This window comes from Gorilla gorilla, chromosome 6, assembly GCF_029281585.2.
Source record: "Gorilla gorilla gorilla isolate KB3781 chromosome 6, NHGRI_mGorGor1-v2.1_pri, whole genome shotgun sequence".
In the NCBI taxonomy this organism is placed as follows: domain Eukaryota; kingdom Metazoa; phylum Chordata; class Mammalia; order Primates; family Hominidae; genus Gorilla; species Gorilla gorilla.
Window position 1 is genome coordinate 51680618 of NC_073230.2, and position 27066 is coordinate 51707683.

The 27066-nt window shown below is 40.4% G+C and overlaps 1 long non-coding RNA gene across 2 annotated transcripts in view; it reads left to right on the plus strand.

Moving 5' to 3' along the window:
• Nucleotides 1–26056, plus strand: part of LOC109027847 (uncharacterized) — a 53698-nt gene extending 27642 nt beyond the window's left edge. Inside the window, exons 1-4 of one of the 2 annotated variants that reach the window (XR_010134666.1) lie at nt 9677–9760; nt 10741–10840; nt 24835–24922; nt 25954–26056. This is a non-coding gene — a long non-coding RNA (uncharacterized lncRNA). Of the gene's footprint in view, nt 1–9676; nt 9761–10740; nt 10841–24834; nt 24923–25953 lie in introns of those variants that run through there. The other variant, XR_004069200.3, reaches the window with a different exon arrangement.
• The last annotated feature ends 1010 nt before the right edge of the window (nt 26057–27066 follow it).

The following is a 27066-nucleotide window of genomic DNA, read 5'->3' on the forward strand; positions in this document are numbered from 1 at the left end:
AGATAGAAGAAGAGAAGGTGTGTGGCCGGGTGCGGTGGCTCATGCCTGTAATCCCAGCACTTTGGGAGGCCGAGGCAGGTAGATTGCTTGAGGTCAGGAGTTTGAGACCAGCCTGGCCAACATGGTGAAACCCCATGTCTACTAAAAACACAAAAATTAGCCGGGAATGGTGGTGTGTGCCTTTGGTCCCAGCTACTCAGGAGACTGAGGTAGGAGAATCGCTTGAACCCAGGAGGTGGAGGTTGCAGTGAGCTGAGATTGTGCTACTGCCCTCCAGCCTGGGTGACAGAGGGAGACTCTGTCTCAAAAAATAAATAAATAAAATAAATAAATAAGTAAATAATCAGAAGGGTGAAGGGTGTCCCTGAACCATTTGTTCTGTCAAAGCTCCTGGGGCCTTTTCATCATTGTGGGGAGGAAGAAACACTCCTAATGATGACTGATAGCTTCAGAATCAGATTGAGTTTGATTTAAAGGAGATAAAGAGAGTGACTTTTACATGTGTTAAAGTCTGTGGAATCACATTCATCCCTGCTGCCCATCTCACTGCACAAGGAGAGGCCCTGAAGACCTGTGACATTAGCCCAACTGAAGAGCTGGAACTTGCTTCTTCCAAAAAGTTTTTAGTTGAAGAAGCCTAACGGACAAGGAGTGTGAGGAGTGTTACTTTATATATGACAAAGAAATTGCATTGTCATTAATATTGCAGGTCACTGCTTTGAGGGGGAAAATCCTTGTTTTATTTTAAGATTCTTAGTAGGGTTGATTCTGAGGCATAGAAAACTCAGGAGAGTTGGGCCTTCCAGACAAATGCATTTGCCTTGATGAAACACATTTGCAATAGCTCTCCAACAATGGCCTAGAGACTACTCACAATTCACATTGGACTTCAAAAAAATATATTTTTTATCCTGTTTTGAAAATGGACCAGGTTTGGGGCACTAATTCACACAGCTACCACACCCACTCTTTCTGCCCAGAGAGTGAAGAGAAAGAATGGGTCAATCAGCTGACATATTTCCATCCAATTTCAAGGATAGAATGTGTTCATTTTCTGACTAATGGCATGTCATTTTGCAGAAGCCTTTGGTCGCGAATTAATCCTGGAATCAAAACAGATTTTCCGGGGAGCAATCTTCCATCAAGTATTGATTTTTTTACCCTCATGGAGTCTGTACTCCCTAATTTAACCTGACAATGATTCTGCACAAAGGCCTGGGAGCACCTTGGCAGCTTGCTGAAGGAACTTTTACTGTCTTTTCTTTCCGCGAAGTAGAAGGGAAAAAATCAGCCTGGCTAGCTCAGTCAGTCACTGGGGGGCATTTATGACTTGATACTTTACTTTTGGTGATTTGGAACGGGCAGAAAACTGCCTCCTAACTTTTAAAGCAGTGCTGGGAGGGAAAGTTTCGCTTTGCTGAGATTCTGTTCAAAGGAACATTTTTAAAGAACTGCCAATATTAAACAAATCTGTAATATATTGTTCAGTTATGGCCAATGTTTTCAAGTGATGCCATCTTGTTGTACCCACCAAACATGAGAAAATGGGGAAGCGTTTTCTAAAGAGAGGCTTTTGCCTTTGAATTTCAATAAATGTTGTTCTTTTTCTTGTTTCTGTTTTCTCAGAGACACTTTTGGATCCATTCTGATTGTTGTGAACCCAATAAGCATTCTTAAGCTGTGCTGGATATGACAAAGCCCCTACTTCAAGGAACGTAGGGTTAGGAAAGTATGGATAAAACAAGCACATTCCATCTATGACAGAACATAGATAACGGAAAACATGGGCATGAGCCAGTGGGGTGGTGAGAACTGGGAGCATTTCCTAATTTCCCTTGCAAGCAGGTTGGGACCATGTGACCAGCTTTGGCCAATTGACGAACTATGAATGGAAGACATAGGAGTCATTTTTAGGTGGAAGCAGTTGTCCTTTCATCTGCTGTCTTCCCCTGCCACAGTGACTAGATGGAGGACAACCTTGTTCTCCGAAGTCCAAACTGGACTTTGCGTAAGCTAAACAAATTTTCGTGCTGCAAAACTCCTAAGAAGGCTGTGTGTGGTGGCTCATGTCTGTAATCCCAGCAGTTTGGGAGGCTGAGGTGGGTAGATCACCTGGGGTCAGGAGAAACCCTGTCTCTACTAAACCTGTCTCTACTAAAAATACAATAATTAGTTGGCGCGGTAGCGGTCATCTGTAATTCCAGCTACTGAGGAGGCTGAGGCGGGAGAATCGCTTGAACCCGGGAAGCGGAGGTTGTAGTGAGCCGAAATCGTGCCATTGCACTCCAGCCTGGGTGACAAGAGCAAAACTCAGTCTCAAAACAAAAAACAAAAAGCAAAAAAGAACTCCTAAGAAATCTAGGCCTGCTTAATATCACAGCATTGGTTAGCCAAACTAATACAGATGGGTAGGATTACATAATGAGGAGTGACGCCAAAATCCAGAGAGATGTAATTAAGAAGGCTCATTCACAGACAAGAATTTTGATGAACCCAGGAGCACTGAGCTCATAAAAAGTAGTGCTTAAGCAGCTCATGAAACCAGTGGGGGGTTTTAACTGAAGTTGAATTATCTCATACTTACTGAGATATTGTTTGGAAACAGGGCATGTACATTTATTACTGATGGAAAACAGAATCAATACTCTGGCTGAATAATGCATTAAGCAGTCTGAGTGAGTCCCTGAGTCATGGGCACCCTAACAGATTAGCTTGGTTTAGAGATCGTATCCTCTGGGTTCTGAATCTTCAACCATTAGGTTGAAGAATAAAATTACTATTAATGCATTAATTTAGTAGGCACTTGGAGAGACAGGAGAAGTGGGAGTAGAATTTTGGCCCTTGAAGAACTTGTGGGTGGGGAAGGAAGATTGCAAGCACCGTACAGAGTGAGGAAAGAAGGCAACTGAGGAGTGATCAGTTTGGGCAGTGGCAGGTCAGAGGAGGCTTTCTGAGACCTGAGAGCTGGGTCCCAGAGGGAGCAAGAGACTGGTAAAGACGAGGTAGACAGGTCATCCCACTGAAGTGAGCAAAGGGCTGAATGGTCTGAGTTGCTGATGAAGAAAACTCATGAAGAGTTTCTGTAAAAGCATTCCCAAATGTCCTCATCAAAGGGAAGGGAGTAGATCTAAGGGAGGGAAGAGTGGCAAACTCTCCCAACATTTTCCTTTATTAGTCGTTCCGTGCTGACCAAGGGCTCTTATGAAACATGACATGTGGTTGGCCATGGCTATGCTGCACTCTGAAGAGTGGCCATCCTGCGCTTTAGATTTGAGCCTTTTTTCTTTCTCTGCATTGGTCGTGCATCAGGTTGTTATTGTCGGGGACAATCACAAAATTACTCCATTAGGCCAACTACACATCTTAACCAAGCCAAAAAGATGGCCTTACCAACACACTGGGTTGCTGCCTGGTGCTGTGACCCCATGAGCATTAGTTTCTTCATATGTAAAGTGAGAATTAAATTAAATGAGATAATTTTTGTAATACAATTAGTATGTAATTGGCCTTTGGTAGATTCTTAATAATCAGTAACATTATTATTACCAATCTATGGTTTTTATCACTAAATCAGAATGAATTTGTGATTATATAAAATGCTCTTTTGGTGGATGCTAAAAAATGAAAACTGACTTTGTTTTAAACTATTTCAGATCATGTTTATTTGCCCTGTTTGAAATCCAAAGCTCCAAATGGTTGAGGACAAAGTCATCGCTAATATTGAGATTGTTTTTTAACAATTCACTTTCATTTTTTTCTTTGCCTTCTTCTATCATCAAAATAAAGAAGTTATCCACATTTTCCACAAATGAGCAATGAATATACAAGTTTATGTTTAATAATTTTTTGGAAATTACAGATTTTCAAAAATGGGCAAAACACATCAATTATTGTTTCGAAAATTCTTGGAAATCTTCATCTTCCTGTCTTAGTGCCTTCAGGGTGGGAGACTGTTTGGCTTTTTCACCTGTAGGGGAAAGCTGCAATTATTATGCCTGATTCTCTTGTTTTCTAAAATTTCAGTTTAATAGCAAAATGTTTAATTAAAAACACAGATCAAATGTCATTTGAACAAGTGAACAGTATAGAATGAGTTTTGAGAAAGTTAAACTATAAGTTGTAACTAATGGCCATATAAAATCCCTTGTGTTTCAGGGAGGAAAACAGCACACACCAGGGCCTGTTGTGGCGGGCAAAGGGAGGAAGGGCATTAGGACAAATACCTAACGCATGTGGGGCTCAAAACCTAGATGACGGGTTGATAGGTGCAGCAAACCACCATGGCACATGTATAGCTATGTAACAAACCTGTACACTCTGCACATGTGTCCCAGAACTGAAAGTAAAATGAAAAATAAAAATATATTTTGTGTGTGTGTGTGTGTGTGTTTTTGAGGTGGAGTCTTGCTCTGTCACCCAGGCTGGAGTTCAGTGGTGCAATCTCGGCTTACTGCAAGCTCCACTACCCGGGTTCAAGCCGTTCTCCTGCCTCAGCCTCCTGAGTAGCTGGGAGCCTGGCTAATTTTTTGTATTTTTAGTAGAGATGGGGTTTCACCATGTTAGCCAGGATGGTCTTGATCTCTTGACCTTGTGATCCACCCACCTCGGCCTCCCAAAGTGCTGAGATTACAGGCGTGAGAATGATTTTTTTTTTAAAAAGGAGAAACTGTTAGGAAAAGAAAATCCCTTGTGTTTGAAACAGTGATTGAAATAGCGTATTTCAACAGCTTTATGCAGGATATCCTTCTAGAATGAACTCTTTTTTTCTTTACAAATTAAAGAAAACTTCTGTTCAGTTGAAAGAGTGCCACCTTTTTTCTTTTTTTCCATCAAAGTGCATCTGTACATTAGTGAAGTGCTTTAATGATCTTCACTGTGCACGATTACAAAGTGCTCTATTATATGCAAGTACCATGGAGGTAAATAGCAGGTTTCATGATTGTAAATTTCAAACTTTCTCCCTTTAAAAAACATATCAGTGATTCTACTGCACATCAAGATATTTAGATTTGAGTGAAACCACTTTCTGATTCTCAAAAGATAGTAACATTTTGTTATATTTGTGATTTGAGCTACTTTTGGAACCACTCTTTAAAACAGCTAGAGCAGCTAATTATTCCTCTGAGCCTACAGGGTGGGAGAAGTTTGCAGGGAGATAAACACAGGTTATTATTATTTTATTTCTTTTCCCCTGACTACCAGGTATGAGTGATCGCCAGAGAACACACATGATATGTCATCTTCATTGCCCATGCATATCTACATTTTTGGAAATGCTAGAAGTTTCTGAAAGCTCAAAATTTGGAGAAGTTTTGCTCTGGGTTTCAAGTGGATTAGAGACCTTACACCAGTGATTCTGGGATTAGAGGCCTATGTTCTTGGATGACAAGCATTTTAGGAATGAAGAATATACAATGAATACCATATGGCCTTTAGCAGAGAGATTCAGGTCATGAACTCTAATCAGACAGGCATGGCTTTAATTTCTACCTCTGATATTTTCTTGGGTAAGTTATTTAAGCTTTCTAAACTTTATTTTCCTCATCTTTATAATGGAGGTAATAAGATCTCCTTCATGGGGTTGTTGTGAAAATTAAATACATACAAATGCATGTGTATACATACACACATAATTTTTTTGGTGATATTAGTTCAGTTCCTGGCAGGAAGCTTAATAAGTGGCAGTTATTATTCTTATTAAAGCTAAATAGCTTTGCTCAAATGTCTATAGTGGCCCAGATAAATAATGTTATACTCAAATAGAATATAAAAATCCAAACAAAAAAATATGATTGCCTAAGGTGTAATCCTCAGTTAAAGCGAAATGGAGGAAAAACAACACTTCAGATCCTCTTGGTCAGGTTCCTTCTGTAGGCCTAATAAAATGTGAGCTGATTTGTCTTTCCTATCTGGGCATTTAGGAAAAAGATCTGACTCTAGAAGAGTTTTCTTAATTTTTTTTTCTTTCCAAACATCTGCATCAAATACTGCTCATTGGTCGTTGGTAGAATCTAATTGTATTTTGATTGCTGAATAAAAACCAGGTAGAAAAAAATGACATTCTGGATGAAAGCATAGGATCAATTGGATTGTTTCAATGAGTTTCATCTATTGTCAGAGGAATAAGTGAAGGGTTCTAGCTGCAGTTGTGAGACTGTAAAAACCATTTAAAGCACATCAACATGTTAGAATTGATTTGCATAGTTTAGAGAAGGGGAAAAAAGGAAGAATTAAAGCTTAGTATTGTACTGTGACTTGGCTATTTTTTTATGGTCTGAAAATAAGATGCAGAGTTTTTTTGTTTTTGAGGTCTATTTCGTTCACCTTTTTCTAAAAGATGCACCCATGCTCACTAAGTGGTAGGCAATGATCATTTGAGATGAGATTTAAATTCTCATGTAAAAAACTGTGTAGCCCCACAATAGTAAATAACATTTAAGGAAATTTTGCAGATGTCTTTATTGAAACAAAGAGAGATGGGAATCCAGAAAATACACTTAAAGAAAACAAAACAGAAAATACAATATCAGCAGATCTGGTTTTCATTCTATCAATATGCACAAAGACCTGTAGTAATTACACAGTAAAACATTTGCCATTGGCACGCCCCTAAGATGTTTGCATCTGAATTTGGGACTTTTGGATCCTGTCTTATCAAATAAAATTTCCTAACAAAATCTGGTTGACTTGAGCAAAACGTCTGCTGTACAATGGGAAAGCAAGAATCTCAAATGTTAGAAAGAAATCATCTTTGTGGATTTAATTGCCATTGACAGAAAAAGGCCATTGGGCTGGAAAGATAATCACCGTTCAATCAGAAAGCATTATGTAGTTTGAAATTAAGGAAAAAAATTCTATTACGTTAAAACAGCTGGAAAATGAAATCTAATAAAGAAAATATTTAATTTAAATGATTTACCTTATTTCATTTTATCTTTTTGGTCAGTGAACTTTTTCACTGCAAATGTGACATGTATGACTAAATATCACATGTCTGGACCAGGTAGAAGCTGATATTTATTGATAAATGTCAATCTTGGGAGAAAAACATAACAGATCTACTGCTTTTAAGTTTATTGCCTTTCCATACCAATCTAAGTTTTTTTTTTTTGATGTGACATAAGAGGAACTCTAGTTCATCTTACCTATACACCGGGGAAAGTTATTCTCTGGGAGGGTATTTTGATGCAACAGTCCACTGGCAAAGATATTCAGATGAGATTACAATGGGTGGCACCACTTCTTCCTTCCTGAGTTAGACTTCAGCCTCCTCCCAAACTAAAGCTGCCATGGTGGCTTGGTTTTGTGTTTGTGAAGCCTGCTGTTTCTTCCATTTTCTTTGTTCCTTCTTCTTCCTTCACTAACTTTTCAAAGCCCAGCCCACCGCCCCTTGGCAGACCGTTCCCTCCCAACCCTCAACCCTTATGCCGGAGGACTGTGGCAAGTAAGATTTTTCCTGGTGGGTATATGATTTTAAAATATTGTGAAGTATTGATGTAGACATAGTCCAGATCTGAGTGAGCTTTTCTTCCTTCCCAAGAGTCTGGTGTTCTGCACTGAAGACCAGGCTGTATCTCTTGTATTCATATTCATAGAACTAAATGAAGTCCCTGGGTGAATATTATTTTAGCTATTGTCTTACTCTGTTTGTGCTGCTATAATCAAATACCAGAGACTAGGTCATTCATAAATAATAGAAATGTATTTCTCACAGTTCTAAAGACCAAGAAGTCCAAGATCAAGGCACCAGCAAATTTGGAGGCTGGTAAGGGCTGCTTTCTGCTTCCAAGACAGCGCCTTGGATGGAGAAGGGGCAAATGCTTCCTTGCACCTCTTTTATAAGGTCACTAGTCTCATTCACAAGAACTCTGCCCTCATGATTTAATTATCTCCTAAAGGCTTTACCTCTTAATACTGTCACATTGGAAATAAAGTTTCAACACATGAATTTTGGGGGACATTCAGATTGTTGCAGCTATGAAAGCTATTATTCTTAAATTTCTTTTCTGTAGGAAACATCAAGGCATCCTAGTTAGGGGGTTCCTTAATTCCTCTACTTATTCATTCATTTATCCATCTTGCTTTTACTAGGTGCCAGAACTTGTATTTGTCACTGGCAATACAAAGATTACTAAGACATGTCTCCTCCTTTCAAGAAGGAACTATTCTTAATGGATTCAGTGGTGCTATAGAATGAAGTTTAGATTTTCTTTAGAATTTCCCTGAGACCATCTGCCCTAGCCTCAGACATGTTCACTACACTTTTCTTCTTCCCATCAGCATTGCCCCTCACTCCCCCGTGGGAGCTCCACTGTGCTCTTTCTCTCTCTCCTAATGGTCATCACTCCTGTCACAGTGATGCAGGCAAGGATTTAGGCTTAGGTATTTGGAGAGAAGATAAGAAATTGTAGGCCCGTCACAGTGGCTCACCCCTGTAATCCCAGCACTTTGGGAGGCCAAGGCGGGTGGATCACCTGAGGTCAGGAGTTTGAGACCAGCCTGGGCAACATTGTGAAACCCCATCTCCACTAAAAATACAAAAATTAGCTGGGCATGGTGGTGGGTGCATATAATCCCACCTACTTGGGAGGCTGAGGCAGGAGAATTTCTTGAACCTGGGATATGGAGATTGCAGTGAGCCAAGATCACACCACTGCACTCCAACCTGGACAACAGAGTGAGACTCTGTCTCAAAAAAAAAAAAAAAAAAGAAAGAAAAGAAATTGTAGAAGCCTACATCTAATGGCCTTTATTTGCTCTGTGAAGTAGGAGGCAAATTCAGTGCAAAGATTAAGAAAAGTAGTAAACTGTAACCGAGGTCACTCTAGCTCAGTATCTCCTTTTTCACTAGGCTCATCAGCCCCTCAAAAAGCCGCACAGGTGTTTCAGGGGTTACTAGAATGTCTTTACATGCTTAGAGACACATGCATACCCCCTTCCGCCTCTGGTGTCAGGGCGTCCATGAAGCCCACTGGGCACCCACCATGGGTTTCTCCCAGTGGCCTGCATGGGTGGCTGCTGCATGACCAGGTACAGAGGTCACTCCTCTGATGCTATTCAGCTCCTCTGGGCCACAGTCCTTCCCACTGCTCCTTCTGGCCTGCAGCCACCTGGCCCCTCTGAGTTTCTGTGTTGGCATGGTCCAATGCTGCGTTACCCAGGCCTTGATGGGCTGCAATATGAAGAGAAACTGTTCCTTCAGTTTTTACTCATAGCATCTTTCTCTCTTATATACAGACAAGCACCCAGAGACTGGCTTAGGGATAATAGCCACCTGCTATTCTTGGAATCCCTGAGAATGCTCCAATGATTAAGCCTCTGTTATTAGCTCAACATCGCTGTGCCTTACAAGAATTCTTCTTGAAGGGATCTGCAGATTCCCTCATTCCCCTCACTATGCAGTCTAAACCCCAGCTATGGACACAATTCAAGCCACCATATCAGCAGATTTCAGAGGACCCTTTCTTAATAGCTCTATCAACATTTCCAGACAGGTGGGATCATGACAGCAGCAAACTAAGACTTAAGTTAAACTCCATGCTAGGAAAGTTTTAGAATAACTGCTTAGGGGATGGAAAATGTACCAGACTAGAGAAAGTTATAAAATTGCTAAACTCCACTCATTTCTCCCTAGAGACTGGAGCCCTTCGATTGGAATGGTACCGTCCAGCATCTGTGTGCAATTTGTCCAGCAGTGTTGGGCGGCCCAGGAAGAAAAGAGAGGTTTGAATTGAATCAGGGATGAGGATGAGCAGGGCTGGTAAGGCATAGTAATACAGAGTGTGAGGGGATTGAAAAAGTTTCTAACATTGTTGTTGGAATGATTGATTTTGAAGCTCAGCTGGCTGGTGCAGAGAAGGAAGGGGAGGGTGGGGGAGTTGAGAGAGTCATTTGTTTAGCAAGTATTTATTGATCACTGACAATGTGCTGGGCAGGCACAGGCATAGGTTCTGGGAAAACTGTCTTTGAGACGTTTGCAGGCAGGTTGGAGAGGTAGGTAAATCATAGTATAGAGTGCTACCTGCTACAATAGTCTAGGGAGCTGTAGAAGTAGAAAAGAGAAGCATCTGACTTTTCCAAGACTGCTGAAGGAAATGCATCTTGGAAAAGCACCTGAGTTTTCCAAGACTTCTGGAAACAAGCATCTGACTTTTCCAAGACAGCACCTACATGGGGACCTGGGAGGCAAGAAGGAGTTAGCCAGGGGAAGGGGGAAGCAAGTGTGCTCCCAGGCAGAAGGACCAGCTTGGGTAAAGTCTTTGAGGTAAGAGAGAAAGGATGGCAAGGCCAGCTTAGGGTGACTGGAGTGTAGTGGACTGCAGAGGAGCAGGGAAGGAGGGCTGGCCAGGTTGGCAAAGGCTATGTCAGGAAGGGCCATGGGGTATTATAGGATATGTTCACAGTTCTCTACCCAGCTCAGTCCCTGCTGGCCACCACGAAACTGCCTCACCATCAAGGGTAGAGCCCAGAGTCCAAGTTCATGTCATGTTGACTGTGCTTTGCCAGTCACAGCTGATCAGATCTAAGGATCATGGTCCATAATATTCACATAAGGGCAAAGAAAGCTGTTGCATAGAGGCAGAACTGAATCAGCATGTGCAGAGAGAAGGGGAGGGAGAGATAGGGCCAGGGGAGAGGGAGTGAGAAATGTATGAAGATCCTAACTCCCTTTAGCTCTTGAGCTCTGGGGCATTCCCCTGTGTCCTTGTAATTAATTCTTCCTTTTTGCATCCAATCCAGCTCAAGTGGGTTCTGTTTCTTGCAACCAAAGGAGCTTTGATGAAGCTCACCAGGGAGAGAACACACAATGAGAGCAGAACTCTGTGGAGCAGCAGTGCAGGTAGAGTTGCTTTATGTCTCAAATTGTTAGTCACAGACATTTCTAGTCTGGGCTGTGGTTTCCTTGGCTGTACCGGTGCCCTCAAAGCTTACTAGGCTTTTTAAAAATCTAGTTCAGGAGTCAGCAAACTACAGCAGGTGTGCCAAATCCAGGCCGACACTTATTTCTGTAAATAAAGTTTTTATTGCAACACAGAGATGTCCATTTCTCACATGTTGATTTATGTCAGTTCCATGTTGCCATACCCACAATTCCTTTCTAGACGCATTTCTTAGATTTTCCATAATCCTTTGCATTATTGTGCCTATGCCAGCTCTTTCTTTCTTACTGCAGTTGTCCAGTATCTTGAGCGTGTCAGGTTTAGATGGAAGTGTCAGAATCTACCTCCCACCAAGACCTAAACAGTGAGGAGAAATTCCTCAAAGAGGAAAAATTTCTGAATTGGAGTGTCAAGAAATGACAAATATCCACTACTGAGGGCTGAGGTGGACTTTTCAGAGCCCTGGAGCTTTGGAAGAGGCAGCACGGAGTAGTGGGAGTTAGGAGGTCTGTCTCTTCATGCACACCGTCTTACTAATGGGCTGGGGACCGTCGTGGTCACTCAGACTTCTGGAGCTTCAGTTTTCGTATCTACAAAATCTAGTGGTTTCTAGAGTTTGAATTTCATTGACCAATAACATTTCAAAGGGAATTTTGGGAATTAACATAGATATCTTGCCAATTTGTTGCTTTGTTAAGTAAAGATATTATTTAAAATAACTACCAACTACTATCACCATCATTTTATGCAATAAAATATATTTTAATACCAAAATTAGGAAGGATATTATCTCAGAATAATAATTAATACCTTAAATTGAGTTAACTTTTAAGAAAACTTGCTATGTTGGCTTTTTTCTTTTTTCTAACTTCATGTGGACCAGTGAAAGACCATCACTACACCACGGGTGTAGTGGGAACTGTCAGTAATGGTTTTTAAGGTCTTTCCCAAGATCACGATTCTTTGATTTTCTGAAGGCTGGAGAGAGGGCTTTTTGTCTAAGCTTGTTATGACATCGGAAACTTTTTCCTTTTGATCCCTTAGCAAACCTTTTTTGGATGACCTTCGGTGCATGGCAGAAAGTCTACCTTTTAACGTGCATTTAAAAAACCCTTGAAGGGTAAGAGGAAGACTTTGGGACAAGGAATGTCCACCTCTTTAAGTTGCTTAATGTTACTGTCGTAGAGGTGCCCAGAGAACTTGGCAGTGAGTGCATTTCTATAAATCTTAAAAATCAATCAACTAATCAATGTGCAGGGAAGGCTGATAGATATGCCCCCTTAGGGGACTAAATGCCTGGTCCAGGTTGGCCTTTCTCATTATTGAGGAGACATTGATGGCTGGGGATATGCAAAGTTTCATAAAGATAACCTTTGTCTCTCTCTCCTTCCCACACTTTTCAAAATCATACATTTTGAAGGCAGCTGGGATCGAGGGAATTGAATATGCACATTTTGAAGGAAAGAAACCATTGATGCATCTATAAATACTGAGGAATAATAACGGAATGGAAAGGGACACGTTATTGACTGTGGTTAAAAGTACAGCAAGGGATAATGGGCCTTGTCAGACCCAGGGAAACTTTTCCGCTCTAAGGATCCAACTTCTAACAGTGGGGAGTGTGGAGAGGTTTGTAGATAGAGGCCTTTTCTGGGTGTTCAGAGCCAAACAGATGAAAAATGGAAGGGTTTAGTGCAGTAAGCAGTACCGCCTTCACCAGGGGCTTTCTATGGCCCTAGGGGGTTGTATTTTTTTCAGCCGTAAGATCTATAATTCTGCTTTTCTTTGTAGATTTTGTGTTGACTCATTTTGATTGCTCCATTTCTTTCCTCTCCTTGCCATCCTATGCCTATGGTTGTCTCTTCTTAAAATTTTGTCTTGCAAGTCCAGTTTGTCTTCCTCTTTCTGTAGATCCTTTTGGTTTGTTGCATACATGCCCATGTTATTTATTCTGATTTTTTCCTTGAAACTCTCTCTTGCTGGCTTGGACACTCAGCTATTTGAACACAATAACTATCCTGTGAAGGAGACCTTTCTTTTACTCACTTTCCTACACCAAGTTACCTGTTGCTGTTCTTAGAAAAGTTCATGTCTAGGAGCAGTTATTTTGTCTTTGTACATGAAGGATGGTTTGTTGTATGTGGTACATTTTGGGACTGTGAGGTAAAAAGACTGATTCCTAAACGAATATATCAGCATTTACAGACAACAACAACGAAAACCAAAACCAAGCTATCCATCACCATAGCCTCTTTATTCCAATGCTACTGCCAACGGTAAAAAAAAAAAAAAAAAAATTCTGGGCCAGCTGCAGTGGCTCATGCCTGTAATCCCAGGACTTTGGGAGGGACAGGTGGGCAGATCACCTGAGGTCAGGACTTCGAGACCAGCCTGGCCAACATGGTGAAACCCCATCTCTACTAAAAATACAAACATTAGCTGGGTGTGATGTTGCACATCTGTAGTCCCAGCTACTTGGGAGGCTGAGGCAGAAGAATCACTTGAACCTGTGAGGCAGAGGTTGCAGTGAACCGAGATCGTGTCATTGAACTCCAGTCTTGGCAACTGAGCAAGACTCCATCTCAAAACAAACAAACAAACAACAACAACAAAATTCTGGACTCATCTGTTGAAATTACCCTTACAGCTTATTAATAAATCACACCAGAAAATTGGTCTCATTGCTTCATAATCCCACTTTTTTATTTGACCCAAGATTATATTACCACTTTCATCCATATTATTTAATTAAATCTGCTTCTTATGCATTTAAATGCAGGTTGATAGTGAAAATATTTTATAACACAGGCCAGTAAAAACAGATGATAGTTATAACCAACAGATATACCTGTAGCAATATATAGCCTCCGAATATCAATTTTGCTTTATGCTATTCCAAAACATTTTGAAAAATAAAAATGCCCCCCCCCTTATGGTGAACTATGATCTTTTTTGACTTTCCAGTGTTCAACTTTAGCTGCTCTTTTAGGAGACTTCCCCATCATGTGTGATTTTCATGATATAGTGGGTAGCATCCAGCCTCTCACTACTCATGGTGGGAGGTTATCAGAAGAGTTTTTTCTTTCCCTACTTTCTGAGTTCCAAGAATGTGGCAGAGTCTTGGCCTATCAGATGCTCTCTTGAGCAAATCTAAACAAGGCAAAGAGATTTTAGTGTCGATTCAAGATGGAGGCAGTATCAATATCTTGGGGCAAGGGCAGTAGCATGGGATGATGGTGGTGAAAGTATCTTAAATTGACTATTTCTACTGAAAGATACTTGTGTTTCCTGTACTTCCCAATTCCCTCTCAATACATTTTCCCTTTTTACTCAAGAGAGTCAGAAATGATTTCTGTAACTTGTGCCTGAAGGCATCTACTTAGGATCTACAAAAAGTTGGCCTCAAACTTTAAGAGCAGGCAGATGTTTTTGTTAATTGACAAAACCATTACTGAGAAATACCTTGGCAGGCTAAGATATGGACTGAAACCAACTAAAATCTGCATTTGGATTAAACACATAAATCAATTTCATGAGGTAGTGAGCTGACTAGCAGCAGTTCATGTGACAGTGTTCTATCGTTTTATTTTGACCAAAGCTCATTGAGGGCATCCCTAGAGGTGACATGACTACTATCCTTGGGGAAAAGGTAGTCCCAGGAGCCTTTTATTTGGTTCTGTGTATTTTTTCCTTGTGGACCTAAATTAATTTTTAGAAAGTTCAACTATCTTCCCTTCTATTGTGGTTTTTCTAGCTCTAATATTCTGTGCAATTTTTTTTTTTTTTGAAAAAAGAATTGTGTTTCTTGGACACAGGGTGGGGAACATCACACACTGGGGCCTGTCATGGTGGTCTTGGGGGAGGGATAGCATGGGGGGAAATATTTAATGTAAATGATGGGTTGATGGGTGCAGTGGGCCAGCATGGCACATGTATACCTATGTAATGAGCCTGCACGCTGTGCACATGTACCCTAGAACTTAAAGTATAATAGTAAAAAAAAAACCAAAAGAAAAAAGAACCGTGTTTAAATCCCTTGACAGTATTTAATGCCACTCCGTATATCTACTTTTGTGAGATTAAAGAAACATTACAAAGAGGATTATGAATAAGGAAGAAAACTCCTTATTTCTATTAGATATTTATAGGACAGTACTTCATTTTTATATATTGATTTTATGTGAATTTCATTATTTTATCATCTGTAAAGCTACTGTTTATTGGCTCTACTTAACAGATTGGGAAATAAACTCAGTGAGCTAGGATACTTGCCCAAGGTAACACAGCTCGTATGTGACAGAGCCAGGATTTGAACTCAAGCCTTCTGACTTCAAACCTTATATTATCCCACAACATCATCCTTTGATTTGAAATTAAGCTATATGTATCAACCATACGGGATTTATTGAACTCAGGAATTGATGTTTGAATGCTGGATCTTGTCAATGACATTAATATATTTGAATGAGTATAAATTGATGTCAAAATGCTGTCCTGAGTTTATCTGAAACTTCTACTGATTTGTAATAAGAAGTGCGCTGATTTCTAGTTTCCAGTTCTACATGTAAAGAGCTTGGAACTTGTTACTCTCATTTTTATAAGAAAAATGCTGAAGAAACGGAAAATTAGCAACTCTCCCAAGAACCATCAGAGAGTTGAGGTCACAGGGAAAATTGTTGCCCTGAGAACTGGAGAGACAGGTGGATACAGAGAATTACCAGAGCAGAGCCTGCAGTGGAACCAGTATCAGTGAAAACACTTTAAACTGTAATAGATAAATTGCTGGAGGCTCAGTATGGAGGAGCTTGAGAGTTAAAAAATTCCCAATCTTGTGGGGACATACTATCTTGAGTTTTACCTCCAGGATCCCCAGTAGATTCCTCCTGTGAAGATTGGAGAAAAATCCCTTATGCTTCTTGCTGGGAGAGGGGGAGAGCAATCATTTGGAAATAGCTCAGACATCTTTGTTCTCCTTAACAATGCGTACCCTCAAGGGAAACTGTTTTACCAGACCCTAACCAACTAGGGAAAAAAGAAGGCAAATACCCAATTCCAGCCTCCTCTAGCCTTTAATGTGGGACAAGGGATAAACTCAACTCTGGCTCACTAAAAGCCTGAGATCTAATCGTAGGATTAAAGAACACTTTTCCAACAGGCCCCTGTATAATAACAAGCGATCACAATGGAAAGAACTACAAATCTCAGACTTTATTTAAGAGACAGTCTCCAGGAAAATATAAAGACAACAGGAGAGACAATAACAGGGACATCAGGGGAAATTTTGGCCTCTGACACCACAGCTATGGCAAACAGTCAATACTGCCTATACTCCAGCCAGAAAAACACAAAACCTCACACTAAAGGCCCATTTACCTCAGTTCTTTTTATGTGATACATCATGTCTGGCTTTCAACAAAAGATTACAAGCCATGGTGAAAGGCAACAAAACAAAACAAAGAAGACACACAGTAAGTATGAGAACGAAATTTACTTATGGCAGATATTTTAGAATTATCAGATCTGGAATTTAAAATAATCATAATGAATATGCTAAGGGCGCTAATAAAAATTGTGGATAACTTGCAAGAAGAGATGGGTTATGTAAGCAGAAATGGAAACACAAAGAAAGAATCAATAGAAAATGATAGAAATAAAACATATTGTAACAGAAATGAAGAATGCCTTTGATGGGCTAGTCAGTAGACTGGACATGGCTGAGGAAAGAATTAGTGAGTTTGAAGATGTGTCAACAGACAGTTTTCAAACTGAAAGGTAAAGAGAAAAAGGAATAAAAAAATGGAACAGAGTATCCAAGAACTGTAGGACAATGACAAAAGGTGCAACCCATGTGTAATGGGAATATCAGAAGGAAAGAAAGAAAGGAACAAAAAAATATCTGAAGTAAGAATAGCTGAAAAATTTCCAAAATTAGTGACAAACAGAACACCACAGATTCATGAAACTACAAACGTAAGGAGGATAAATACTAAAAATCTGTAGGCATAATCAATTGCCCTTGGCATTGTGGCCATAATCATATTCAAACTTCAGAAAATCAGTGAGAGAAAATCTTGAAAGCAACCGGAGGAAAAAACACCTTACCTAGAGAGGAGCAAACATAAGGATTATATCAAACGTCTCATCAGAATTGAAGCAAGTGAAAAGAGAGTGAAATGAATATTTTAAGAGTTAAAAGAGAAAACCACCAACCTAGAATTCTTGATGCAGTGAAATTATCCTTTGAGAGTGAAGAAGAAATAAACTTTCTCAGACAAACAAAAATTTAAGGAATTTGTCACCAGTAGACCTGCCTTGCAAGAAATGTTGAAATAATTCTTCAGAGACAAGAAAAATAACATAGGTCAGAAACTCCACTCTATATAACAAAAGAACATTAGAAAATGAAAAAAATGAAGGAAAAATAAAATATTTTTCTTATTCTTAATTGATCTAACAATAATTTCCTCAAAATAATAATAACAATGTAGCCAGTTATTATATTATGTTGGTGCACAAGTGATTGCTTTTAGTTAATTACTTTTATAATTAAAAGTAATGGCAAAAACAACAATCACTTTTGCAGCAAACTATAGCTTATGAATAAGTGAAATGACTGATAGCAATGTTATAAGGGAGGGAAGGGAAGAGTTGGGAATACCCAGTTATAAGGCACTTGGACTATTTGTAAAGCAGTATTATTTGAAAGTAGACTTGGATTAATTGTAAACATATATTATAAACTCTAGGGAAAACAGTAAATAAATTAAACAAAGAAGTATAATTCGTATGCTAAGACAGGAGAGAAAATGGAATTGTATAAAATGGTCAGTTAAAACTAGAGGAGGCAGAAAAAGAGGGGAAGACAAAAAAAAAAAGAAAAGAAAAGAAACAAAGAACAAGAGTAATATAGAAAACAGTTACCAAAAACAGTTACCAGTGTGGTCAATACTAATCCACCTGTCAATAATAACTTTAAATGTGAATGGCCTAAATATACCAAAAATTGTATCAATGTGTATTAGTAAATGTTTCTAATCTGTCAATAATAAGATGTCCAGGTCTTCCCTTTTCCTCTTCTTGATAAAGGCTCTGATAATTATGCAAGACTGATGTCACTGATATTAGAAGTTGTGGGTAAGGGGGTTAAATTGGAAAGAGTTAGAGAAGATCCTGAGCTGGAATTGAGATGCCACTTAAGCTCCCCTGGGGTGGTGGTGTGCATCATGAGGTCAGCAGATTTTCCCACATATCTGGAGTCCATGACCATGGGTTTTTTCCTAGTAGTCCCCAAGAACCACGGGCACTAAAGGACCAACCCTGATGATTGTATTGTACTTCAACTCAGTTAGCATTTGTTAATCATTAGCATATACCCAGTGTAGGTGCTGGACAGTAAAAAATGAATAAGACATGGTCTCTGCCACCACAGAGTTGAGCCCATGGACATATAAACAAATTACTTAAAGGATGCTGGATGTCATGATTTATGAATTGTCTAGTTTTTATATTCAGAGGTTACAAACCAGTAGTGTTTAGATAGATTTTCTTCTGCTTATTTAAATTTAAAAAACTGTTGCCAATATTTATAAATTAGGAGAATTCACACAAAAATAAAGATTTTCAGCCTCTCTGGGAAAACTAAAAGGTCTGACAGCACTGGCTCTACCTTCCCACACAGCAACAATAGGTCAGAGCTGAGCCACAGCTATGTCCTTTCGATAAGGCATGCATTCTCCTGTTCACTACATTCTCCACCACTCCCTATTGTCTCTGACATTGAGGCCAAGTGTCAGGTACTTTTTATCCTTGTGTTTATAATGTTCTCCTGGGTCCATTTTTCTCATATACATTACTTTCCAGCCTTGTGAGCATTTGAGTTTATAATCACTATTAAACTTTACTTTTCACAAAAAGCAATATATAAATAAGAGTCAAATGAGTAACGTGTTACTTGAGCAACATAAAATACTCATAAATAATTATAAATACTGATAAATCATAAATTTATTTTTATTAATTAAACAATCAATTAATACATATTTACTTAATTAAATAATGAATAATTAAATTTTATTTATCTATTGATTTTTTTTAAACTTATACTTTAGGTTCTGGGGTACATGTGCAGAACATGCACATTTGTTACATAGGTATATACGTGCCATGATGATTTGTTGCACTCATCAACCTGTCATCTACATTAGGTATTTCTCCTAATGCTATGCCTCCCCCAGCCCCCACACCCCAACAGGCCCCAGTGTGTGATATCCCCCACCCCGTGTCCATGTGTTCTTGTTGTTCAACTCCCACTTATGAGTGAGAGCATGCAGTGTTTGGTTTTCTGTTCTTGTGTTAGTCTGCTGAGAATGATGGTTTCCAGCTTCATCTATGTCCCTGCAAAGGACATGAACTCATCCCTATTTATGGCTATATAGTATTCTATGGTGAGTATGTGCCACATTTTCTTTATCCAGTCTATCATTGATGGGTATTTGGGTTGGTTCCAAGTCTTTGCTATTGTGAACAGTGCTGCAATAAACATATACGTGCATGTGTCTTTATAGTAGAATGATTTATAATCCTTTGGGTATATACCCAGTAATGGGATTGCTGGGTCAAATGGTATTTCTAGTTCTAGATACTTGAGGAATCGCCATACTGTCCTCCACAATGGTGAGCTAATTTACACTCACACCAACAGTGTAAAAGCGTTCCTATTTCTCCACATCCTCTCCAGCATCTGTTGTTTCCTGACTTTTTAATGATTGCCATTCTAACTGGCATGAGATGGTATCTCATTGTGGTTTTGATTTGCATTTCTCTAATGGCCAGTGATGATGAGCTTTTTTTCATGTTTGTTGGCTGCATAAATGTCTTCTTTTGAGAAATGTCTGTTCATAGCCTTCACCCACATTTTGATGGGTTTTTTTTTCTTGTATATTTGTTTAAGTTCTTTGTAGATTCTGGATATTAGCCCTTTGTCAGATGGATAGATTGCAAAAATTATCTCCCATTCTGTATGTTGCCTGTTCACTTTGATGGTAGTTTCTTTTGCTGTGCAGAAGCTCTTTAGTTTAATTAGATCCCATTTGTCAATTTTGGCATTTCTTGCCATTGCTTTTGGTGTTTTAGTCATGAAGTCCTTGCCCATGCCTATGTCCTGAATGGTATTGCCTAGGTTTTCTTCTAGGGTTTTTATGGTTTTAGGTCGTATGTTGAAGTCTTTAATCCATCTAGAGTTAATTTTTGTATAAGGTGTAAGGAAGGGATCCAGTTTCGGCTTTCTGCATATGGCTAGCCAGTTTTCTCAACACCATTTATTAAATAGGGAATCCTTTCCCCATTGTTTTTGTCAGATTTGTCAAAGATCAGATGGTCATAGACGTGTGGTGTTATTTCTGAGGCCTCTGTTCTGTTCCACTGGTCTATATATCTGTTTTGGTACCAGTACCATGCTGTTTTAGTTACTGTAGCCTTGTAGTATAGTTTGAAGTCAGGTGGCGTGATGCCTCCAGCTTTGTTCTTTTTGCTTAGGATTGTCTTGGCTATGCAGGTTCTTTTTTGGTTCCATATGAAATTTAAAGGAGTTTTTTTTTCCAATTCTGTGAAGAAAGTCAATGGTAGCTTGATGGGGATAACATTGAATCTATAAATTACTTTGGGCAGTATGGCCATTTTCACGATATTGATTCTTTCTATCCTTTAGCATGGAATGTTTTTCCTTTTGTTTGTGTCCTCTCTTATTTCCTTGAGCAGAGGTTTGTAGTTGTCCTTGAAGAGGTCCTTCACATCTCTTGTAAGTTGTATTCCTAGGTATTTTATTGTCTTTGTAGCAATTGTGAATGGGAGTTCACTCATGATTTGGCTGTTTGTCTGTTATTGGTGTATAGGAATGCTTGTGATTTTTGCACATTGATTTTGTATCCTGAGACTTTGCTGAAGTTGCTTATCAGCTTAAGGAGATTTTGGGCTGAGAGGATGGGGTTTTCTAAATATACAATCATGTCATCTGCAAACAGAGACAATTTGACTACCTTTTTTCCTAATTTAATACCCTTTATTTCTTTTTTTAAATTTTTTTTCTTTTTTGAGATGGAGTTTCGTTCTTGTTACCCAGGCTGGAGTGCAATGGTGCGATCTTGGCTTACTGCAACTTCTGCCACCTGGGTTCAAGCAATTCTCCCACCTCAGCCTCCTGAGTAGCTGGGATTACGGGCATGCGCCACCATTCCTGGCTAATTTTGTATTTTTAGTAGAGATGGGGTTTCTCCACGTTGGTCAGGCTGGTCTCGAACCTCCCCACCTCAGGTAATCTGCCTGCCTCAGTCTCCCAAAGTGCTGGGATTAACAGGCGTGAGCTACCACGCCCAGCCTCCTTTATTTCTTTCTCTTGCCTGATTGTCCTGGCCAGAACTTCCAATACTATGTTGAATAGGAGTGGTGAGAGAGGGCATCCTTGTCTTGTGCTGGTTTTTAAAGGGAATGCTTTCAGTTTTTGCCCATTCAGTATGATATTGGCTGTGGGTTTGTTATAAATAGCTCTTATTATTTTGAGATATGTCCCATCAATACTTAGTTTATTGAGAGTTTTTAGCATGAAGAGCTGTTGAATTTTGTCAAAGGCCTTTTCTGCATCTATTGAGATAATCATATGGTTTTGGTCATTGGTTCTGTTTATGTGATGGATTACATTTATTGATTTGCGTATGTTGAACCAGCCTTGCATCCCAGGGATGAAGCCGACTTTGTGGTGGATAAGCTTTTTGATGTGCTGCTGGATTCGGTTTGCCAATATTTTATTGAGGATTTTTGCATCAATGAATAATTACATTTTAATTTTTTATTTATTGATATTTAATGGAAGTCAAGTTTGTTCCTATTGTCCTTAACAACACCTCATCCAAAGTGTACCAGAATAGACATTTCATCTCACTTTGAGACAGGCAGGTGGAAAGGGCTCCCTGGCAGAGCCTCTGACCAACCTGTGCACTGGGAGGAATGCACACTGGCATGGAGCCACAGAAGTTCATGCCATTTGCAGCGGGGAGGAGCTGGGCCCCTCCTCTTCCTGGGTGGTACCTGGAATTCAATCTGTGAGGCAGGAAGCCTACACTAGCAGGATCTCTGGCCTTGCAGAGAGTCCCTGTTCCCCCTTTTTTCCTTTTTGCCTAATAAATCCCATTATTCTCACCCTTCAAATCATCTGTGAGCCTAAATTTTCATGGCCATGGGACAAGGACCCAGTCTTTAGCTGAAGTAAAGAAAAGTCTTGCAACAACATGGAGAGCCTCCAAATCACAGACAAGGGATCAAAATTTCCTTCTCACTCTCTTTGGTTTAGAGAGGAAGGCTGAACGATTTTGGTATCATTTATGATAGTTTTTCTGAGAAAAATTGTCATCCTTTGGATTCTGGACATTCATCATCTCTCAAGCTGGCCAGGTGCCTCCTTTCTCTTAGAGGTCTGGGCAGGGAGGGACTGGCCATGAGCATCTGCAGCTGAAGGAAGCACGGTGGCAGCTCCAGGGTTTCCACTTATAATTTGGGTTCTCATGCTTTGTTCCACTGGGATTAGACTAGAAGGGTAAAAAGCCACTGTGGCAGGTGCTGGGAGAAACACAGTGATGCTGGGAAGAAAGAGGGAGAAGTGTCACAAGAGGAGTGCCTGGGCAATGCCACGGGCACTTAGATCCAGGAGAACCTGCTCTTAGGCCTTGCAGCCCAGACAGACCTGGTCTTGTATCTTCATCCACCCTTTTGCTAGCTGTGAGACTTTGGGCTAGGAACTTACACTCACTCTGCTTCAGTTGCCTTTTCTGCAAAAGAATGAAGCTAGTATCTTCTGGAGTTGTTTTATAGATTAAATGTGGGCAATACCCTTTACACAGTGCCTGGCCTGTTGCAATTGTGCAGTCAACAAATGGTAACTATTATTGTTGTAGTTGCAACCAGCATAGGGTTGCCAGGTAAAAAACAAGATTCCCAATTATATTTGAATTTCAGATGAACAATGAAACGTTTTTATTATAAATATGCCTGAAATATTGCATGAAATATTCATCTGAAATTCAAATTCAGCTGGGTGTCCAGTGTTTTTATTTGCTAAATCTGGCAACCCTACGCCAGTATGTTCCAAAACTGCATTCATTCATTCACTCATTCAGGCAACAAATGTTTATTGGGCCAGGCACTGTTTTGGGGGCTTATGAAAAATAAATCAAACAAGGATTGCTGACTTTGAGGTGATTATATTCTAATTAGGAAGAGGCAGATAATAAACAACAAATATATTAAATAGTTAAACTACGTAGAATATAAGATGATTACAAGTGCTATAAAAATGTTGAGTAGGTTATAGGTTTAGGAAGTGCTAGGAGGTGGTGGTGCAGATAGCAATATTAATTAAGGTGGCCCTCGTAAGCCACTTAAAAGATGAGATTTGAGCAAAGACTTCAAGAAGGCCAGGGAGTAGGAGCTTTCTGGGCAAAGGATACAGTTCAAGAAAAGCTGATGACCCAGGAAGGGCACCAGGAAAAGCCAGGAGGTTGAATCCACTAGCATCCCATGAGGGGCACAAGCAGGTGAGCAGCCTTTTCCCAAGAGCCACTGCCCTTGCTGTTACTTTCAAGCTGCCAACTTCTGCCAGGCAGCTGACTTTCTGGAGCCCTTCTCTGGCCAGGAGGAAGTCTCCTTCCCCATTTTGGAACCAGCCCCTGGAGAAGGGCCGTGACAAGGGAGAGGTGCTAGGATGTCATATTTAAATTTTATGCATATCTGAGTGACTCCTTAAAAAATTTTGTCCCTTGTGGGCCTTGCTTGCATCACCCAGGCCTGGCCCTGCTTCTAAGGGTGCTGAACTATTTAATCTGGAATGCCCCAGCTCTCTCCTGCCTCTTCCCTTCTCAGCACTCACAGGATCTCCCAGTCATGGCTGCTCAGGGCTCTGCTGATCCCCCCACTCAGAGCCATCTTCCCTCAAAAGCCCCTCTCCCTCTAATCTGTGTCCCTGAGGGGAACTCTAATCTCAACCTTCTGCAAGTGTTTGAACCTCAATTGAGGGCCGGGTTTGAGGTCTTTCCTACAGGGTTCCTGGGCCCCAGATAAATCTAGGGGTGTGTTTAAGCATCTGTTCCAGGATCTTCAAACACTTCAGGGAGGCAAGAAAGAGGTTTTTAGAACATTTTGAGACGGTGCCGGAGGTCAGCTTCCCCAGAGATGAGGATTTGGGTGTAAGCGATTTATTAAGGAAGGACTTTGGGAAAACCTGGGAAGGGAGTGGAGATGCAAGGTAAGTGAGGGAGCAATTCCAGGTCATTTTCCAGGGTGGGCGGCTGCAGCCTGGTCCCTCCGTCTGGAATATGCATGAGCCTTGGAAGTAAGTACCCAGGCCAGGAGATGTGGGGGCCGGGGAAGTCATCCTCTCAGCTCTGGGGGTAGGGATTTGGGGACATAAACTTCCAGGCACCTGGGGCTCTGTGCTCTTGCAGACCAAAGTGACTTGGTAGCTGGAGGAAGTCCTCCAGGAGGTGCAAAATTTGGGGGCCAAACCTTTTTGAAGCAGGTGGCAGGGTACACAGAAGTGGAGTGAAAGAATCCTAGGGGTTCTGGGTGGAGCCCTGACAGCATCACTATGGATGGCTAGGAGGTGGGCCCATGCCCAGAGTCCATGGAAGACTTATGGGGACTGTGTGGCCCCAAACCAGCTTAGCCCAATAGAGCAGGGGTCTATAAACTATAGTCTCTGGGCCAAATTCAGCCAACTGTCAGTTTTTGTTATTAAAGTTTTATTGGAACACAGCTACTACCATTTTTTACACGCTGCCTATGGCTGTTTTTGTGCTACAACAGCAGAGTATGGTCCTCAAAGTCTGAAATACTTACTATTTGCCAGCCCCTGTGATAGATCTTCATCCTGACCTCAACTCTAAACAGTGTTTCACTGTTATGCTTTCAGGTCTTAGGCCTTTCATCTGGATCTTGGAGGCTGATCAGAGTTTGGAGGTCAGGAAAGGGAGGAGCAACAGGCCAAGAGAACACAAAATGTAAGTAGAGTTTCCTGGCTGAGGAAGTTGAGGGGGTGCACCCACAAAATATTGAATGGTCTTGTCTGGCTAACTTGACGATGCTTCTCACCCTTCCAGTTTTGAGGAAAATAAGGGCAAAGTAAGTTTAAAGGAGAGAATCAGAAAATAAAGGACTTGGAGGAGGAGAATAAGGGATGGGGCCGTTGCTTTGCCAAGGGACGGGCAGGTGGCACTTATGTGTCCCCAAGTATTTTGCTCTCTTCAGGAAGTTTAAATGGACCCCTTCAGAGTTGAATGCTTCCTCTGAAGAGAAAAAATGGAGAAACAGGCTCTTATACTCTTGGGAGACTGCAGATACATTAATTTTTCTGATTTTTGTTCCTCCTGGGGAGTCTGATGGTTCTAGAAGCAGAAATAAAGAATACACATGCAAGTGCTTGAGCACACATTATGTTTTTCAAGGACTGGTTGCATTGTGACCTCCCAGGAACAGAACAAAGAGCCTGTGTGGACTCTTCCCCTCTATTCAAAGCGGCAAAAAACCCAAAAGTAAGAATTTGAACACTCAGGACACAGTAGGAGTGTGTTAAAAAGTAAGAGTGAAGCTTGTGCTGTTGGAAAGAAGCAATAAAAATGTTCAATGTGTGTGTATGTCAGGGTGTGTTTTATCAAATTGGATGGCAGAGAATGATTTTGATGGGTTTAAGTCATTTCCCCAAGCCTTTGTATCACAGACTGGCTCCCCAAAAGGACATGTGTACAATGCTCACTGTGTGCATGGTATTGGCTATTGAAGGCCTTGATACGGTTTGGACTTATATGAAGATAAAACCATTCTTTGAATGTAAAGTGGAGAGGCTCACTTTAAGTAAGAGATCATCATGCCAGCCAGTATGAGCCTGCCAGTACCTAGGGGTGCATGTTTCCATGACTGAAATCCACTTTTCTTCACTCATACCTCTTGATTGGTTAGCAAAGCCTGTGTGGAAATGATCTCGGGCCTTGTGTCTCCCCCACAGACAACCAGGGGCTATTGTGTTTTCTTCCAGGATTAGCTGCATGGTGGGTCAAGTTAAGATTCTGGGTAAATAATGACTGAGTTTTGGCAACCCAAACAGCTGTGGCATTTCACAGAAATGGGATTTCAAGATATGTGAGTTCTATTTTTGATTTTCTAATTTACCCTCTGTCTCTGAACTTCAAGACAAACAATTAAAGCAGCCCATGAATGTTAAAAGAGCAATATAAAGAAAAACAGCTGAATTATAATAATTTATAATGAAAATATCTTGTTTCTTTGTATATTCTGATTTTTCTATAATAAAAATAGGTTACTTATACAATAAAAGATTTCAACAATAACAAAAACTGGAAGGTAAAAGAAGCAAAACTGTTTCCCAAATGATCTCTTTTCCTTCATCTGTAGTCACAGATGTGGCCCAAGTGGTGACCAGATCCATGGATCAAAAATCCATTGTCTGAGGTCCAGTGATCCACTTCAATGATGCATTAGTTTAGGAGTTTAGTCAGTCTAAATGTAAGTAAGTCTTAGTGAATCTTCCTTTATGAGAACATTTGTTAGTAGCATAAGTATATCTAAGCAGGCCTCAAATCTCAGATAATAGTGCAGGATTTGAAAATGAGGACAGTAATACCTACATATGGTAGGTATCTAGGAAACGCCAGCCTCTTTTCTGCTTCTTTTATCTAGCATATTAATAAGAGCATCTGCAAAGGGGTTCAATATTATAGTTCACCATGAGTGTTATTATTGCATATGAGTTTCTTGCTCTTTGACTGAAGTTCGTTGTTTGGAACTACTTCAGTTCTGGATCTTTTTTGTTATATTGGCTCTCCTACCATTGCATATGTGCAAATAGTCAAACACCCTGGAAACGTCCCCTCTTTTAGAGGTGATGCCCCAGTGACCTCAGTAACAAAGCCCATTAACCCATACAGATCCTTTTACACAGATCCCAGACTTCAGTGATATAGAAAAGGCAATGGGAAGAGTGTGATTTCTTCCCGAATGACCATCTCAGGTCTGGCAAATGGTCAGGAGCACAACTAAACCTCTTTTTTTTTTTTTTGAGACAGAGTCTTGCTCTGTCTCCCAGGCTGGAGTTCAGTGGCGCGATCTTGGCTCACTGCAACCTCTACCT